The sequence below is a fragment of the Scleropages formosus genome, chromosome 14 (assembly GCF_900964775.1).
Source record: "Scleropages formosus chromosome 14, fSclFor1.1, whole genome shotgun sequence".
Taxonomy (NCBI): domain Eukaryota; kingdom Metazoa; phylum Chordata; class Actinopteri; order Osteoglossiformes; family Osteoglossidae; genus Scleropages; species Scleropages formosus.
In genome coordinates this window covers 22,216,758-22,223,310 of record NC_041819.1, presented here as the reverse complement: position 1 = coordinate 22,223,310, position 6,553 = coordinate 22,216,758, and positions in this window count along the sequence as shown.

Below are 6,553 nucleotides of genomic sequence, written 5' to 3'. Positions count from 1 at the left end.
TACATATAAAGTTTACTGTAAAACAATATGCTGTGTTACATTGGCAGCAGACTCAAATCTTGTGTTTACCACATCTCTTGAATGCATCAAGGCTATACCATCTAGGTTTGAAAAAGTACACTGTGATTGAAGCTATACCATTTAGGTGTGTATAAGGGCACTCTATGATGTTCACATGACGACGAATTTCTCAGAACATATCCCCATCGTTAAGCGATGCATGTCTGTACTGGAAAAAAACTTTCAGAACGCCTGGATTCCTCCCAGGTTTTAAGCATCGCTTTTGGACCCATTTCTTTGCATTATCTACATAGCTAGGTAACTTTATTGGAGTATTTCAGAATAGGGCAGCACGGTGGCACAGCGAGAAGTGCTGCTGTCTCACAGTGCCTGGGCGGTGCCTAAGAACGTGGGTTTGATCCCCGCTCAGTCTGTGTGGAGTTTGCATGTCCTCCCTGTGTCTGTGTGGGTTTTCTTTGGGTGCTCTGGTTTCCTCCCACAGTCCAAAGGCATGCTGTTCAAGTTATCCCATAGTGTGGGAGTGCGTTTCACTGATGCATGGATGAGTAACCCCTTGTAAATAGTGTATCTAGCAATGTAGTCACCTTGATGAATAAGGTGTGTGGGCTAGTAAGGCTACATAGTATCCACTGTAAGTCGCTTTGGACAAAAGTGTCTCCTAAGTGAATAAATGTAAATAAGTACTTCACTTAGGGTTACAATGCCAGGAGATGGGATTTGAACCTGGAACCTGTGAGTTCAAAGTTGGCAGCTTTAACCACTATGTTACCTGCTACCCCCAATATAGCAGAGTACAATGGAGGATGTCTGTTAAAGTCAGTAGAAGAACACTGCTGCTGTACCTTTAAGCGAGGTACTTTAACCTCCTTTACTGCAGGACAAACTTTAAAAGTTGCTCTGGACAAAAACATTTGCCAGAAGCTACGCAGTAAATGGAACTGGCCAACATGCACTGAACTCAGCGGGCAGAGGGAAGTAAAAACCGAAAGAGGATTTAACACAATAGTCACTGCACACGTTATTTTACATTAACTCATTCTTAGCCAACACTTCTCTCCAAAGTGAGTTACAATTATTATTTACCCATTTACACAGCTGGATAATTTTATCAGAGCAAATCAGGGTAAGTACCTTGTCCAAGAGTCCTACAGCCAGAGGTGGGGATCGAACCTACGACCTTTGGGACCGAAGGCAGCGGCTCAAACCACTCCAGTACCAGATGTCCCTGTGGTATAGTAAAACATAGGAGAACACAGTAAAACTCTAGAGCATTTTGCAGGTGTGTGGGGTGAAACACAACCTCTTTGACTTTCACTTCACCTGGTGTTGGCGGTTTGCTCCTCCTTGGATAACAGCAGGTTGCAGGTTCAAATAGCCATTTCCTGCCACGGCACTGACTGGTACTTACCGTCATTTACCACAGTAAAGAAAAAAAGAAAAAAAAAAAAACAGCTCTGAGTCTGGATCCAGTGCTGTGTGTGCTAATAAAATGAACAGTAATGATAGCCAATATTTGTATTAGTAAAATACAAATTCAAAATAAAAATTCAATAAGCAGAAATGAATGAAAATATAGAATTTATACGTGCACTATCAAGAAACATCATCATGTGTAAACACCAACTCCGACCAGCAAGAATAAGATCACGTAAAATTAACAGTTCGTATGTACATAACATTGATTTCATCATGTAAAAACAAGCCTTGTTTTTACATGATGAAATCAATGTTATGTACATACGAACTGTTAATTTTACGTGAATTACGTAAAACGTGAAAGTACGTAATTTTACTGTAAACGTACGTTTACTGTACGTTTACTGTACGTTTACTGTAAAAGTACGTAATTTTACTGTAAACCTTGTTACAAGGTTTTTTTAATTTAAAAAAATTGAAAACGCAAGTAAGACGACGCCCCAAGCTCCCGTCCGCATCCTTCTCCAATTACCTGACTGATAAGGTCACAATTCATACAGCTAGAACTTCGTTCAAGGCGCTGTAAACTACTCATAATCTGCACAGGTAAACATGTTTACTTTACCTGTTCACGTCCCCTTTTTTCTCCCTACTAGACTCCCATTTCTGAAAACAGGAGGCGGGGCGATGGCGCTTGTGGAAAATTTGTCCAATCAGAGAGAGAAACGTAGGGAGGACCAATCCGCGCATCCAGCGTTCATTTTTGAACAACTTGTGGATAAAGCATTTCATTTTCCAACAGCGCCCCCTAGCGCACAGGTGGAGTTTACACAGGTTTGGAAATCGGGCCACACCTCATTTAAATTGGACGGAAAGCTGGTGAAGTCTCCCAGAAAATGTAGCTTTTCGAAAATTACTGTGGTGAAATAGTATGGGTGGTGTAGAGAATGCACTGGACTTACTGTTTTTTTTTTTTTTAAAAAAAAAAAAGGTACCTGCCCCCCTCTCAGTTACATAGGAATTGGATTCTTCTGTAGATTGAGGAGCTGGCCTCTACTCTGGTTCAGTAGATATGAACAACTAAGCCCCCTGGGGTAAATGTAGCCCACTACATATTTTATAGTGCCCTTAGTGAGCAGTAAGTTTACTGCTAAAATACAATTTTTTTTTTCTTGAAAAAAATGACAACCCTCACTTGTACCCACAGGTCAGCTTTATTTGAAGTTCATAGTGAAATCAGAGGCTTCTACCTCTTATTCCAAATCAAACTGTAGACAAATTTGGAGCTTTTCCTCTTTTCAGGAAGGGATGCAAGCAGCTTAATCTAGTCATCTTATCAACTACCCTCCTAAACCAGTACAATCTGTCCATATGAAGATCACTGTAGTACACTGAGTGTAGCTTCAATAAACCCATTTAACTGAACTCAGAACTGAAGCAGGACAACCATATTAAAAGTTACATTTATTTTATGAATGGCTAGGGACAATTTTTCAGGAAGAGGTAGATTGTGGACCCTATATGGGAAAGAAACCACAACAATAAGAAACAATGGTGCCATGTGCTTGGAGCTTAAGCGTCATTATATAGCTTAGCTTACCATTGGTATGCTGCAAGGCAAGCCTGAACTTAGTTTCCTGGGAGGGGGGGGGAACCAAACTTGAGTTTCCACTGCATTTCCAATGCTAATGGATTTTAGCCTTACCTGAGAGAAGGTGGGGTAAGAATTTCCTTGCTAGCCAGCCACTTTGAGAACCAGAGGCAAGCATTGTTGGAGAACTGTAGCTGCCAGGGTAATGTTGGTTGACTTGAGCAGAACCAGATCTTTGCTGGGATCTGGTTTTAGCAGCACCATCGTTGCTTGCTCCTTGAGCAAAACTAGAAGTTCCTTGTTCAAAGCTATAGACATTCAGACAAGAGCTACTCTGAGATCCTACCCCTTGGGTAGAAGTAGGAATACCAACTGAAACCAAGCCATGTCCAACCTCAGGTTCAGAGACCATATCTTCAAAAGTGTCAGAAATGCCAGCATACAGTGCAAAGCTGTCCTGTGCAGAAGTATAACTGGTCATACCACCAGATGGATAGTTTACCCTCTGGGTAGGACCTGATGCTTGTGAGGAGCCATGACTGGGTGAACGAAACCCTATGGTAGGGCCACAGGGACCAACAGAACTAGAGGCACTGTTGTGAGCTGCCAAATACTCCTTAGAATTTGGACCAGCTTGAGTTGAACCATGACTACCCTGGGAGCCATCGCTAGTTCCAACATTAGTATCTAGCTTGCTACTGATTTCAGCAGGATGGATAGAGCCATAATTGCTTTGAAAGCCAGGGCCATAGCCTGCATGAGGAATAGACTGCACTACAGAGCCTGTGCTGGAAACAGAAGCTGAGCTTCCTGGAGAGCTGTAACCACTCTGGATTCCTGTAAACCGCACAGGAATAAAACCAATATGGGATCTTAAGCCAGAGTCACAGTTTGCCTGGGAGCCCACGTATGGGGTCAAACCACATTCTCTTGAGTGACCTAGAAGAACCCAGTGCAGAACTGTAGCTAGCTTGGGAACCTGCACTCTGGGTAGAACCAAAGTTGCTGTAGGAAGACTGGGTCGAACCATGGCCTTGAGAGCCTGACCCTAGGACCGTAGCATAGAAACCAGAATTAGAGGCAGATTTAGGTGGCACCTGATGGGAGACTAGCCCATCAGAATAGCCAGACTGAACATCTTCTACAGATCCAGATGTAGAGCTGTCAAAAAAAGCAAAGGGGTTCAAAAGAGCACTGGAACTGCTCTGGGATCCTGTTACATGTGCTACACCAAGCCCACTAGAACGAGACCCTTTGTCAGAACTTTGACTAGCATGAGTCACTCCATATCTGTTCTGGAAGCCTATCCCAAAGCTAGAGCCCAGGTTAGTACCACTAACCAGTTCAATTCCTGTTGGTTGATTAGCGCTGCAACTGATCTGAGAACCCATACCATAGCCTGCAGGACACGGAGCATCTAGCATGGTGTCTGTGCTAGAAGCAGACCCAAATGTTGCACTTGAACCAAACCTACTCTGAGCATACCTAGACCTGCCAGGAGTCACAGAAGAACCAATCTGGTCTCTTGGTTCAGAGTGACAGCTGAATTCAGTTAAACAAGGCCCAGAAGTACCCTTCAAAGAATCATAGTTTGTCTGCCCTGATCTTAGACCATCACTATATGCTGATACCAGGTTAGAAATCTTTTGGGAACCTATTCCTAGGTTAGGATCATAGCCAGTGGAACTAGCAACAGGATTATATTTTAGCCCTGGGACAGAACCAGAGAAGACATTCTTGACAGAGCTATACCCAGATTGAACACCTCCATCTTGTACAAAAGATGATCTTCCATGTAGAGGAAGGTACTGTGTCTGAAGAGAGACAGAACCAGCCTGATGACCTGTGCTCTGGGAAGATCTGAACTGTGTGCCTGTTGGCAGAACAGAACCATAAGCTCCTTGGGTACCAAGATCTACAGCTGTACCATAATAGCCTATGGCATCAGTGACTACTGGGGACTCTAGACCAAGGCTAGAGCCATAGCCAGTCTGAAGATCAGTAACTGGCTTCCGGACAGAGTTAGAAGAAACACCTATATCTCGGGCAGATCCCGAGCTGCTTTGGGCAAGAGTGGCCTGGTGGACAGCACTTTGGCCATCACTATGCCCAAACTGAGAGCCTACATACCAGGGAAGCACTGAGCTAGTCTGAGCATAACCAGAGTCACTAGAATAACAGCTTGTGGAAGGTTTATCAGTACTAGGTCTGATGCCACTAGAGCCCAATAAATATGAAGCCCAAAAACTGTTAAGAGTAGGTTTGGCCATAGCAGGGCTAGAGTGACTTAGGACACTGTCCAGCAAGGGTGAGCCATAGGTGTCAGAGTCTGGCTGAAGACTACTAGACTTAAAGTAGCCTAAATAATCAGTAAAAGAACTGGCACGCCTAGGAACAGTACCAGGGTTGTTCATCTGCCAAACAGATCCATAACCTGTGGAGAAGAAACATGGCTGCAGGGTTAACAAGTAAGAGACAGACAACCAGTGCATGCATGCTTAAAATTAAGTGTTGCCAAAAGACAGGAACTTGAGACATCAAGAGACTGCCATCTTACCTTTTTGTCCATCAATACAACATATATTGGCTAGCAGCACAGCATAAAACAACCTGTAAGAGACAAATGGTCACCATCACATAATTGTTACAAGAAGAGGAAATGTTTGCACCAATTGTTCTTACTGGAATGTAATAGCCAAAGCCATCACTCAGCTGTACAGACTACCCAGTTGACTACAAAGTTCACTCAGGCACCCTTCAGTTTCACTGAACTTCTAAACTATACTAAAGGAGCACTAAGTACAGCTTACACCCTCCCCCTTGGGGCCTTTAACCAGGCTAACTAATGAGGAACAGCTGGAATCAATGAAAACCCCTGATCTGATCATTCCCATTTTCAAACAGATATAGCCATTATGTTAAGCAAGCACATTACGGTCTGTAATGGGGGGGGGTAAAACAGCCTCTGTCTCTAGAAGTAGGTAACACTTTTGAAATAAGGCATTTTAAATACTTGCATAATAAACTAAATAATTTAGAAAACTGTGAATACAAAATGTATAAATATCATAAAACGGGTTAGGAGAAAAAGGTTTTGGGAAAGTATTTTTTATTTTTTAGAATACTGGACACTCGGAAAGATTTTATGAACGGTTTGCGGCAACTTTGCGGACTTCCGGAACGGCTTTCAGTTGCATTGTGGGCACCCGGAATATTTTTGTTGTGCACCGCGGTCTTTTCAAAATCCGGCCGGTTTTTCTCTGTCTGTTCTACACACACACCTCATGTATTTTAACCTTGTTTTGCGGTACATACATGTTGTAAATTTTGTGCAAAGCGAATTTATTTTTTTTAACATAGCTAATTTCAGCTCACGAATATCGAATTTTACCATGAAACGCTGTGTGAGTCTGAACGCAGAGAGTACAGTCAGTGCCTGACGTGATGCATGATGATGTTGTGTTAGCAAAATATTTATTTATTTAAATTAATACAGCCCAACTAAACCAGCTAGCGAATTTCACA